The following is a 13277-nucleotide window of genomic DNA, read 5'->3' on the forward strand; positions in this document are numbered from 1 at the left end:
TTACCTTTTAGTGAAAAAGATGAACAAGTAACGCATGGCTACCAATTAAATCATGGCTACTCATTAAATCTTATACAACTTAATTAACATTGTGCTAATATCTTTAAAAGGAAAGGACTCTCCTCTCTGCCTTAAAACATCCACAGAAGTGGAGTTGGGGAGCATTAAGAACCAGTGAGATTACAGAGGATTACTGAGAATCCCTACTGCCGGAGTGGGGTCTAGGGTCTGAGGCATCAGAGGTGAGCCAGCAGTAACGGAAAGATTCTTGAGAAAAGATGGGATTGATTCAGTGGGTGATTCTGAATTGGGTTGCAACTGAGTCCTCTCGCTCCATGCTGATCAGCTATCATTTACTCAGTGAGCAAATGTTAATTTTTCAGTGCTTTACAGCATTGTTCTAGGTCAGGAGGTCAGCCAACTCACTTCCTTAAGGGCCAGAAAAAATACTTTAGGCCTTGAAGGCCATGTAGTCTTTGTAGCAACCATTCAGCTCTGCTACAGTAGTATGAAGACAACCACAGACAATTAGGGAATGAATGAATGTGGCTTATTCCAACCAAATATTATTTACAACAACAGTCCAGGTTTAGCCAGGGGCTGCAGTTTGCCGACTCCTGTATCAGGCTCTCATCTTCTTGATCACAAACCTAAGTATGGAACTTCAGGCACCACTTTATCGAATTGTTCTGTGCAGAATGTAGCTTCTTATACATCTGCGTGTTCCTTAAATATTCTATGTTATCACACTCTTTGTAGTTTCAATTATTTGTGGCTGTAGGAAGAAGGGAGAGATTTTGGCTTATGATTAACCTGCCATTTTGACTTATGATTTTCCTCCTGTAAGTTTCTGTTTCAAATATTAATATCAATTGTACAATGATGGGATCGCCTCCTAGGGGGGGACCGGGGAATTGTAACACAATCTCATCCTCTTTGAATGCCCATCCTTCGTGCCTATCCCCATGTCAGCCTGTTATTTACATGGCTCTTCTGAGCAGAGCCCGTTCTCTCCCTTGCCTGGTTTAACCCCTATTGTGGCAGTCGTGATCTGACTCAGGCTGGCTTAGCAAATCCAGTACCCGAGTCTGGCTCCTTGTCCCAGTTAACACTGGCCTCCTCTAAGGAACATCTGTTGGGTACAGAGAATCCAAAGAGGCTCTTTGCATTTCACCCAGCAGGAAGTGTGCACTGAGAGACAGAATGGAATTAGCTGTACACAGAAAAGTCTCTGCATGTGGCAGTGTACTGCGGGAATCACAGGTGTTCCTTCTGGAAGGGAGGTCCTTCTGTCCTTCAGAGTCACACAGGTATTGATCGTGTAGGCTCTGTTCCTGCCTCCCTTCTCTTTGGAGGACTTGCTCTAGTCCAGATGGTGGGCATCTGTGAGCTCCCTGACAAGCAAACAGGCTGTGGGAGTTACGGGAACTTTGCCGCTTTCAGACCTTTTCTCTCAGAAAGACCTTGCTCTTTCAGACTAGGTTACATCTGCTCTTGCCTGGAGGCACAAAGGAAGACAGTGTTGAAGGCTGTGTACCCTGTGGCTGACCTTAAAATATGCACATATTTACCTTGAAGGAGTACAGTGTGTTTTATTTCTAAAATTATTTTTAAGTATATTTCATTGATTATACTGTTACAGTTTTGCCATTTTTTCCCTCCATTTTATCCTCCTCTGCTCTGCATACCCCCTTCCTCCAGCAATCCCCTCCCCCTTGGTTCATGTCCATGGTTCGTACATATAATAAGTTCTTTGACTTCTCCATTTCCTACATTATTCTTAACTCCTCCTGTCTGTTTCGTACCTATCAATTATGTTTTTTATTCCATGTACCCTTTTCCCCCATTCTCCCCCTTTCCCTTCCTGCTGATAACCCTCCACGTGATCTCTGTTTCTGTGATTCTGTTCCTGTTCTAGTTGTTTGCTCAATTTTGTTTTGTTTTTGTTATTTTTAGATTCAGTTATTGATAGTTGAGAGTTTGTTGTCATTACTGTTCATAGTTTTGATCTTCTTTTTCTTAGATAAGTCCCTTTAACATTTCATATAATAAGGGCTGGGTGATAATGAACTCCTTTAACTTGACCTTATGTGGGAAGCACTTTATCTGCGCTTCCATTCTAAATGAAAGCTTTGCTGGATAGAGTAATCTTGGATATAGGTCCTTGCCCTTCATGACTTTGAATACTTCTTTCCAACCCCTTCTTGCCTGTAAGGTTTCTTTTGAGAGATCAGCTGACAGTCCAATGGGCACTCCTTTGTAGGTAACTCTCTCCTTTTCTCTTGCTGCTTTTAAGATTCTCTCCTTATCTTTAATTTTGGGTAATATACTTATGATGTGTCTTGGTGTGTTTCTTCTTGGATCAAACTTCTTTGGGACTCTCTGAGCTTCCTGGAATTGCATGTCTAGTTCCTTCACCAAATTGGGGAAATTTTCCTTCATTACATTTTCAAATAAGTTTTCAATTTCTTGCTCTTCCTCTTTTCCTTCTGGCACCCTTCTGATTTGGATGTTGGAATGTCTAAAGTTGTCCCAGAGGTTTCTAAGCCTCTCCTCATTTTTTTAAATTGTTGTTTCTTCATTTCATTCCAGTTGAATATTTATTTCTTCCTTCTGCTCCAAATCTTTGATTTGAGGTCTGATTTCCTTCTGTTGGTTCCCTGAATATTTTCCTTTATTTCATTTTGTGTAGCTTTCACTTCTTCCTCTATTTTGTGACCATACTCAACCATTTCTGTGAGCATCCTGATTACTAGTGTTTTGAACTCTGCATCTGGTAGGTTGGCTATCTCCTCATTCCTCAGTTCTTTGTGAGGGGTTTTGATCTGTTCTTTCATTTGGGCCATAATTCTTTGTCAGGGCACACTTGTTACATTGTAAGGGTGGAGGCTTAGGTATTCACCAGGGTGGCACAACCCACTTTACTTTGTTGTGGCACTGTATGTGGGGGAGGGGTCAGAGGGGGAACAATGCTGCTTGCTTGGCTCTTGCCCCACTTTCAGTCACTTCCCTTGCTTGCCACAAGTGAATTTTCCCTTTCAGGTGCTGATTCCCAGATGGGTGAGCTTGTGTACATTCTAGAACCATGTGGGTCTCTCCAATGGACTCTCCTGTATGACCAGGAGTTTCTCACTCTGCTAGAACCCGCACAGGTTTTCACAGCCAGAGGTCTTGAGACTTTATTTCCTTGCACTGAAAACCTGGGTTGCTCGGGCTGTCTCGCTCTCCATTAGTTCCTCCCAGCTCATCTGCATGCAAGTGTGAGATATCCCATCTGCCATCTATCACCCCACCTGCCCCGCTCCACCAGCTGCAGCCTTGTCGCGCATCCTCACTGCACTGGCTTCCCGTCTCCACCCCTCCTACCAGTCTGGGTGGATGTTTCTTTAACTCCTTGGTTGTTGGACTTCCATACAGTTTGATTTTCTGGCACTTCCATTTTTTGAATTGGTTGTTATCCTTCTTTTCATTGTGAAAGGAAGTAAAGTGTATCTACCTATGCCTCCATCCTGACTGGAAGGTTTTTTTTCTAGCTGCATCCTGGCTTTATTTTTTCTAATTCTAGAAAAAATAATTTCTAGAATTATTTTTTGAGTGTCTTGAATTATTTATCCCTACCACTGTGTTCTCTGTGGATATACCTGTAAACATAGGTTCCAAATTTCTTTACCTTTCCTTCAGAATTGGGAAATAGTTACTTTAGGGACTGGGGGCCATTTGAAATATATGGATGGGAGGCAGGAGGATGACTTCGCTTTTAATCTTAGTGCATCCCCTTCTGTGCTCTGAATGGTTGTTTTCTCCACCCTGGGAAAAACTGGCAGGTTTCTGTCTGTATCCTTTTGTCCCTGTGTGGAGTTTTGCAGGAAAAATAGTCCTGTTCCACCTTAGTGCCCCACCAAGAAAGGACTGAGGAAGTCCAGTATTATCAAGTCAGAGTCTCTGAGACTTACCGGTGGTCTCTGGCTGGTGACTGACTTCCTCTTTTTTGGATATGGTGACTGGGTTGCTCAAGGATTAGACCATTTGCAGAGAGGAGGGTCTCTTTCTATAGCTTTCACCTGCTCACTCTTTGGAAGGTAGTGTAGAGGGCAGGAGAAAGCTCGAGTCTTGGTTCAGAAACCAGCACCTGTCCAGACTTGCACTCTGCAATGCCCTGACATTATAATGGGAAAAATGGAGCTAATACTGTTAGTTCTGTCTACATTGAAAGGTTGGCACGAGGAACAAATATACAGTATGTGGAAAGTGCCCAGAAAAAATACACATCATCATGTGAATACAAGTTAATTGTTATTGTTGGTGTTGGTCTCTGACGTGGTGAGAGGAATCTAGTTCAGAAAGGGCTGGTTCTGAATGTATTTTCACCTGTTGGAGGCTGAGAATGGCATGTCTTTCTTTTGAAGTTACAAAGATAGGTCATGTAATTTCTTTGCATAAAGTACGGAAATCCTTGCCTGTCCCAGGATGGATTTGATATTATTGGTGGGGGAGACTTCCTTCTCAGAAAAACATGACAGTGTCTTAAGAATGTATATCAGGTGCTTTCCAATTCTGGTTAAATTCTACTTCTGTCATTCTTTAGTTTTTCTTTATTTTTTTTCTTTGCAAATTGGCTGTATCTCCTCATCATGGCCCAATTCCCTAAAAAGCCCTGAACAAAAGAGAGAAATAGAAGTTTTGTGTCATGAAGAAAAAGCTAATCTATGATATTGATAACATAGGAGAAATTCTCATTTTCCAAAATAGAGTCAAAATGCTCCACTGAAGAAGTCCACAGGTGATTGATTATGTATAGTCCTCTTGTTGTTTTCCAGCCACACTACTGTTAGTAATATGCAGCTGAACACTTGCTGATTTGTGGGCTCTGTTTGTTTGTGGAAGCCCACATCACAAGCTCTCACCGTAGTTTAGAAATGCCACAAAATTATTGGCTCACTCTAGCAGTTGACTTTGGTTAAGGGTTATATTGTTGGGAGAGACTTGCACATTTTCTGGAAATAAAAAAATTTCTTGCTCACTAAACTGCCTCACTCCACCTTCTGAGCCACAGTGATGCTGATTCTGGATTCATGTATCTTCTCCCACGGAACTTTCTCTGGTTGCATTTACATATTTTTATTGAATGTATTGGGGTGACATGGGTTAATAAAATTATACAGGTTTACATTTTTGAAATCCAGTTCCTCAACCGAAAAAGCAAATCTCCACTGCTGGAGAGCTGGGGTCATTGATTATAAGCCACAGGTGTGTTGTCAGCACAATCGAAAATGGCGTGGGAATAGAGGTGCCTGCATCTCCAACAAGATAATAGTGTTCAGTACAGGGATTTTTTTTTTTTTTGCAAAATGCACTGCATTTCCCACATGAACTACAAATTGTTTCCTAGGTTGCCTCTTCTTTTGTCATCTCAGCTTTTGTCTTTCAATCCTTCAAGTGATCCCAAAGCTGTCCTGAGCTATAAAAATTAAATTCACTGCATGTTCAGCAACCACATTGTTTTTTCAGTTCTGTATTGTTTAAATAAATACTTTGATGTGTCAACCAGGGGGTGAGAACTAGGTTGGGGGGGTGTCAATGGAATAAGTGCACTCATATCTATGCACACACTTATTCACAACAAAGTCCCATAACTACATCAAACCTCACACTTGCGGTAATAAATGTCAAAAGTTTTGTGGCCTGCATATCCCTATATATAGAAACATATATTCAAGTTCATGGCCATATAATAAACCATATACAGTAGGTAACATTCATTTCATTCAACATTATTTTATTATAATGTTGATAAGATGCCCTAGAAACTTAACTCTTCTATGTATCAATTAGCCTGTGGTAAAATTGGTTTCATTATATGTCATTTCACTTAAAGTTATAGAGCCTATCAATGATGTTAAGTGAGGACTCAGCATTCACGTTTCCATGACACAACATTCACGCCACCATGACTCAGCATTTCTCAACAACATGACTCATCCTTTTACATCACCATGACTCAGCATGCATGTCAGACATGCATTTGTGTCAGACTCAACATTCATGACACCATGACTTAGCATTTGTGACAGCACGAACCAGTCTTAGACTATAAAATAGTTCTAATCTCCACATTTAATGGCTGCTACTAACTCCAAAGGTCCGAAGGATACCCATATACCAAGGATACCCTTGGTATATAGGGCAAACCTTGTGGAATGGGTCAAAGTAGGGCCCTGCCCTAATAACCCAGTCATGCACAGACTCTCTAACAGGGAATGAACTCCACCAGCCGAACTGGAGCAACACAGCTGCACAACCAAATCCCAGAAGGTTTCTTCGGCCTTAGAGGTAAACAGTGTCTCGTACTATGCAGAGCTTACTTTTATTGGATAGTAAGAAGGTTCAGTTAGAAATCTGGCCAGTGATCTGTCAGATAGTAAGACTTTTTGTTGATTGTAGGCAAAAGGAGTGGGTATAACTGAAGTACTGCCCGCCTCAGTATTTATTGGCTCAGACCTTGGGAATCTGGTTGAGGTATTTTGTCAGTTTTCCATTTCTTTGTGAATAATTTAGTAAAATGGAGAAAAGAAAATCCCAGAGGAGTAGATCATTTAAAAGAGGGAATGATCCAGGAGTAAAACTGCTCAGTTGAGGGCATTCCAAGCAAGTGACCTCGCCATTCTGCAGCCTGGGGTACGTTATCCTCCAAGCTTTGCCTGGGTCACACCTGAGCAGGACTAGGCTGAGGTGAACAGAGTGAGTGTAATTCATGGAGACTCTCATTCCCTGGGCTCTGGAGCTGCACCATCAAGTCCCAAGTATAACACTCTCAGGAAACTAGTACAAAGCAGAGAGAGCTCTGTTAGAGTCTTTCAAATAGTGCTTTTCAGATCAATTCTGCTTTTCTGCGATTCTACAATAAAGGAACTCCACACATTTCTGTACACAGCCAGAGAGGACAGGGAGGAAGAAGGTCAAGTTAGGAAGCCATCTTCTGATGGGTGCTAAACAATGGCAAGAATTTAAGGTGAAAAAAGGTAAACAGTTAACATCATTAGCAATTGAAGGGCGCTTTTCTTCTTTAAATCTGCTAGCAACCTTAATTAATTAAACTTATCTTTTTTTTTCAAATTAGTATAGATTTTAGGAGGTACCCAGGGCTCTTCCTCACTTAAACAGACTTAAATAGAATTCATACAGTTTATGTATCACTTCTAATACTTCTGATCGAGGGGTAGAAACACTGTTTTTACTTTAGTGTTGCCCTGATGCTGTTCACCCATTCATTCATATAAGCAAACACATACAAATTACCCAGGCCCTGTTCTAATTGCTGAGGACATAAAATTAAATCAATTACGATACTTGTTTTGGGGTAACAGAGTAGTCCCCCTTTATTCGTGGTGGATGTGTTCCAAGATGCCCAGTGGACGCCTGAAACCACAAATAGCACTGACCCCTGTGTATGCTGTTTCCTGCACATGCCTATTTATGACAAAGTTTGTTTATAAATTAGGCATGATAAGAGACTAGCAATAGGAACTAACTCTACAATAGAAATGTTATAACAATACTTACACTAGAGCTTATGTGAATGTGGTTTCTTTCTGGCAATTATGTTTGATACATAGTCATGAAGGATCAGTTCCGTACAACCTCATGCGTGAAGATCCACTTTAAAGCAGTATCGCCTTTGAGTTATACACGGCATGCTGATATCTCACTACAGATCTGGTTTTCATGTGTTTTTAGCACTGACAATAAAAGAAAAAAATAAGTGAGAGGGAAAGGTCTCAGGCCCGTGCCCTGATGACTTCCTCCGTTCGCCAAGTGCTTGGTGCCGGTGTAGGACGGAGGCGCCTTCTCCGATTACTCACCCACTCTCTCTGCCCGCTCTTGCCAATGCACACCCGATGCACGACGCCCTGGGCACTTCTGTTTGAACTCTACTCAGCCATTTCCAGCTCACTTCAAGAAATAATATTCAGGAGGGAGAACCATGTTGGATTTTATCATCTGAAAAATGCCCTCAGTTAACTTCCTCCCACAGTCTTAGCTTTGCAAAGTTGAATGAGGCTAGACCCTCTATCCCAAACATTCGTCTCTCTCTCCCCCCAAGTAGGTGACAGGCTTTGCAATGGGGAACCAATCACCAGGGATTGCTGGTGGCACTTTGGGTTATATCTCATTTCCAAATTTAGACTATTTTTTAGAAACTTGTAGAGGTTACTGAAGAGAACCTAGGCAGAGTGAATACATATTTTTCAGATGAGTTTTTGTTTTGGTTTCTAGTGGGAATATTCAGCATTGGGATTTGCTTCCTACTTTGTGTTACAATCTAATGGTTGTTGGACTGTGCTTTAAACCCCAAAGCTGCTCAAGGACAGACATCATGTTCAGCTCATTTCCTGTCCTTGTTGGTATCTGAGAGTGTTGGGGATGAACTGGCTGCTCATGGCATGTTTACTTGGATAAGTATAAATGCTGCGTATATTTCTGCAACTTAAGTATTATTCATAATAGGGGCAAGAACGAAGAGAGGAATCCAAGAATATGGATAGGGCAAACATTAGAATGGCTGGAACTGGTTTTTTGAAGTGATAGAAGTGAAATGATTTGCTTGTAGTGAAAAGAAACAGAACGTAGAAAATAACCTCAACTGTGAGCTAGCCCCAGTAAGCTGCCCCAGGTGAACAGCCTGACACTCCCTTGGACTCAGGAGTTTTGACGTGGGACCAGTGCTTTGATGTGTTCTGGAAAGATGGATAACAACATGTCTTTTTATCTAAAACGCTAATTTCACCCAGCCTGTAGGCAGGTTTGTATGAGAGAAGGAAAGTTGAAAGGCAGAAGTTAATGTGTTACACTCTCTTTAAAATTCTTCCCATAGTGATTCACCAGCCACTTGGGATACTGACATTGTCTAAATGTCAGGGCCCTGCCTGGAATTAACAATCTGATAAAAGGCTTAAAGTCATTGAAAGGGAACCTTGGGGCTTTTTAGCTCTTCTTGATCCGTTTTGAGGTGTGTGGCTGACTTTTGACAGAAGTGTGTGCCAGGACCTTGATTAAAAATAAATACAGATTTTTAGTTATATGTAGTTTTTGGTTCTGTGTAGACTAAGAATTACATGTCAGTGGCATTAGGTTGGTGATCCACTTGACTGTGAGACATCACCGCCAATCATGAGAGCAAAAGTATGAGCAGACTTGGAAAAGTCTTAAGAAAATGACATCATAACATTCATATTAAAGACCGGCCTAAGGTTCAAGGAATTAGCAAAACAAATCTGCTCTATAATTTTTGTTAATAATATAGAAAAATAATGAAATGTTAGTCCTAGTTTAGCTCTTTGAGACATTACTAACACCATATAATTAGTCTTTATCATCCATTATGTAATACTTCAGAATAACAATGTAAGAACAAATCTCAGCTTGCTGCTGTGTTGAACACAAAAGTGTTGTTTCTTGGTAGACTAACTGTGGAGGTTCTGAACCTCCATTTCTCATGCTCTTCCTAATTCAAAATGTGACTTTGAGAAGTTTGCATGTCAAAGTCTTGTCTCTCGATTTGAAATGTAATTATAGTGGTCAGAAGTGTACTAGCCTAGGTTTTACTAGATAATTCAGGGCAGTGCAAAAAGATCTAATGACTAAAAACAGCCAACATAGCAGCAACTGAGCCATTTTGTGGGGGTGGAGGGAGATCATAAGCATCATTGGGGATGCCTGATCAGATTCACACCCCAACCTGGAGAAAACTCTGTAGGTCCAGGGTGGCTGTTAAGCTATTAAGTCATTGAGACGTGTGGTAAAGTCTGTTAGTGTTACAAAATTTTAGGGAAAAGTTTAGATTTCTTAATCATGTATAAACTGTGGACACAGCACTGCATTTTACTCTGGAAGACCTAGATCTGGTGGCCTATTAGGCTTTTAGCTACGATGTTGGGCAAGTACGTCTCCATCTCAAGTTTCCTTGCCTTCATCTGTCAGAAGATGGCTTGGACAGAATCTGTTCCTTGACAGAATGTGATACACAACAAGCCTGGGTTGTAAGTCACAATGTGATGCCTTCTCCCAGATTTATCACTTACTCAGAAGGAACATTCTGCTCCTCAATTGGAAGAACACCCTGCAATGGCATGTCATACAAACTCCAATTAAAAGGTGCAGAAAATCACACTATGGTGTGAAATATGAATGTGACACCATTCTGACTCATCAAGAACGTTGAGCTAGCCAATAAGCAGGCGAATTCTTTAAAATTTCAGTGGAGAAAGCGGGAGTGACTAGTTCATCTGCACAGTCAGGAGTGGATAGAATGGACTTGACTTTCTTAAAAATAATAGGTGGTTCCTTGGGTGTGTAGGTGCACACACGTGTGCGTGGGATGTACCGGCAACATGGAGAAAACACGGTGCTTAAAACACAGTATTTTTACTCTCCTAACATTCCCAACAGTTGTTGATCACTCGGTGCTTTTCTCTGTTTCTCATCTTCTCCATTTATTTGTTCGTTCATTGACTTTCACAGCAACCCCTTAGTGGCATGGTCACTGTGGTTGCCATTCCGGGCACTGCACATATAACCATCTCAATTAGTTACGTGTCTTGCTGTCGCCTTCGGTATTTAGCACATGCCTTAACTAGATACATACTCAGTTAATATTTATTAGAGTAAATGAAATGCTAAGCAAAGCTCACACAAAGGGTGCAAATGGGTAAAGGTTGAGAAGAGAAGGAAGAATGGGTAGCATGGCAAACGTAAAGAACATGAAGTCAATGTGGAAGCATCATAACAGTGCCTGGAGTATGCAGGTGGTTAGATCAGACCTTCAGGCAACAACTATACCTTGCCCTAACCACCCATCTCCTATTGTTCCCTTCTGCTGAGTCCTTAAAGGCAACACTCTCTGTCTTTCAGCGTAAAATCCTTGTGAGCAAAGAGCTGACTATTGTGGCCAGGCTCTTTGAGTGATTTTACTTAAGGGCAATTTATAAACAAGTGCTTAACTTCAGCTCTTTTTCCTTTTCTAATTGATCTAAATGTGAAATTAAATTAGCTGCTGATGAATAGTTCCTGTGCTGTTGGAATTAATGATTTTTCCAAAAGAGAGGAACCAGCATCCATTACTGTCCCGAGTACCTTCTCCTCAAAACTTTAATGGATCACTTAGAGATATTCCCAGTTTGTCTTTCCTTAATGTTGACAAGTAAAATGCACATCAGCTTGTGATCAGAGATGTTTATTTATGAAGCTTCTGTAGGTTAACATTCCCTTAAGTAGTTTCTCTCGTGAATCTCCAGGAGTGACCATGAACTGCCTGCCACATTGCCATTTGGTTCATTACTGGTAAACGCTTGAAAAAGCAAGGGCTGCAGTGGCAATTTAACAGCAGCCATTTAGCTATTATTGGCCTTTATTTCTTTTTCTTTTACCTTAAGCCATGGAAACCTGACTCAAACATCACCTTCCTTAAAGTAACAACAGGAGTGGAATCTTTGCTTACCCTTTGTAGCATTCATGCTTTTTCTAGTAGAAACTGCAAAAACCAACCACTGCAAAACAAAACGAAACACAAACAGTATAGCAATTTCCCCCTTTTCCTGGTTATCTGGAATTCCACAGAGTTTTATCCCAAAACATCTGGTATCTGGATTTTTACACAGACTCTTTGTGAAGCAAGTTTTAAGGTATCCTAATAAATGTCAAATGGAAATTAGCTAGGGATTCCAGGTGAATTTAGAGGGGTAGACCTATGCTAGTCATGCTTATGTAGGAAGGTGAATATCCTTATATTTTCATAATTGTTTTACTGGAAATAATTAAATTTGGCTAGAAATTGAGAACACCACAAAGCATATATCTGACCCATAGAAGATCATGTTAAATGAAAAAAAAATCCGTAATTCCATACTGAGAAAATGAAAGTGGCTTAATATCATGGTTAAGCATCTTTTAATATACATACACACACTTATGGGATGGTCATTCTTTAAATAATAATCTTTTTGTCTTCAGAGAGAAGAGTATTGCACTGTACTTTCTATCACTGGAGTTGTATACTATATACTCTTGTAGCAAGGCTAAAGTATATACACAAACCAGTTTGCCTGGAGTCATACAAGTACAATAGTTGTTTAAAGTATCTTATAGTGTCATTATCACTGTCCATCAGACACTGCCCAGCAAACCTTCTCTCTTAGGTGTCAGGGAAATATGATGGTTCTTTTAAATATTTCTTATTCACAGACATTTTCAACAGCATTTTGAATAAATCATCACATTGCTTAGGGAGAAATTGAAGTGTAGTAGAGAAAGTTGAAGCTGTGGCATCCAAAGATCTGTTTCAGTCCTGGCTCTGCTGCTCATTGTCATTGTGGCCTTAGTGCAGTTATTTAATCTGTGGGCTTCAGCCCATTGAAATGTTTCATTAGGAGAAAACACTTATGAGCAAATACATCATTTGTTCTGTTGTTCAACACTCTCATCGCTGCTACCATGCTTGTTAGGACTGTTTTCCGTTGTAATTATTATTAGCTCTAATGACCCTTTAATTTACTTTCCCAGCTGCAGAGTTCATTTAATATTTGTACATCACTTAGTGGCAGAGATCTTTTCATTAATTTTTTTTATCTTTTTTCCCACTACTTGTGGTACAGAAAATGAACACTTAACTGGACATCAAAAGAGTTTCTAGCTCTGGCTCAATTACTAGGTCCCCGGATAATCTTGGACAGATACTTTTATCCCTTGGCTTCATAAATGTAAAAAGGGAGTGTTAGACTTGGAAGCTGCTGAGCATTCTGTGAGGCGTAAACACTTGAGATTCCCTTTAACTCTGAGCTCTTCCATGGCTAGAAGAAGAATGTATGTGTTTGTGTTTGTTTATGTGTAGGAGTTGGGGTGGTGTACACTTGCGAGGGAATGCGGTGTAGTGAGGAGCAAGGTTTTGGGAGACAGGTCAGATGGGGTTATGAGTTACAACCTTGGACAAAGTGAACTAACTTCCATGAGCTTTAGTTTTCATTTCCATGGCATGTGAGTAGTTACGGCATCTCCATCACAGATCTAGGGATTACATTTGCCCATGAAACCCATGCAAAGTTTTGACATCATGTTTGACAAGCAGCAAGCACTCGGACTTTTACTGTTTCTCTTCCAAGAAAAAGGAAGTTGGGATGGAATGGGGAGGGGGTCTGCCGTTGACTATTTGAACGGCACCACAAATGGGTCTCCCTGGGAGCTCTAGACCGCGGAGGTTTCCTGGTTAACCTTGGAGAAGGGGGATG

This window comes from Phyllostomus hastatus, unplaced genomic scaffold (genome assembly GCF_019186645.2).
Source record: "Phyllostomus hastatus isolate PE091 unplaced genomic scaffold, TTU_PhHast_1.1 phas_contig_80, whole genome shotgun sequence".
NCBI classification, from domain to species: Eukaryota; Metazoa; Chordata; class Mammalia; order Chiroptera; family Phyllostomidae; genus Phyllostomus; species Phyllostomus hastatus.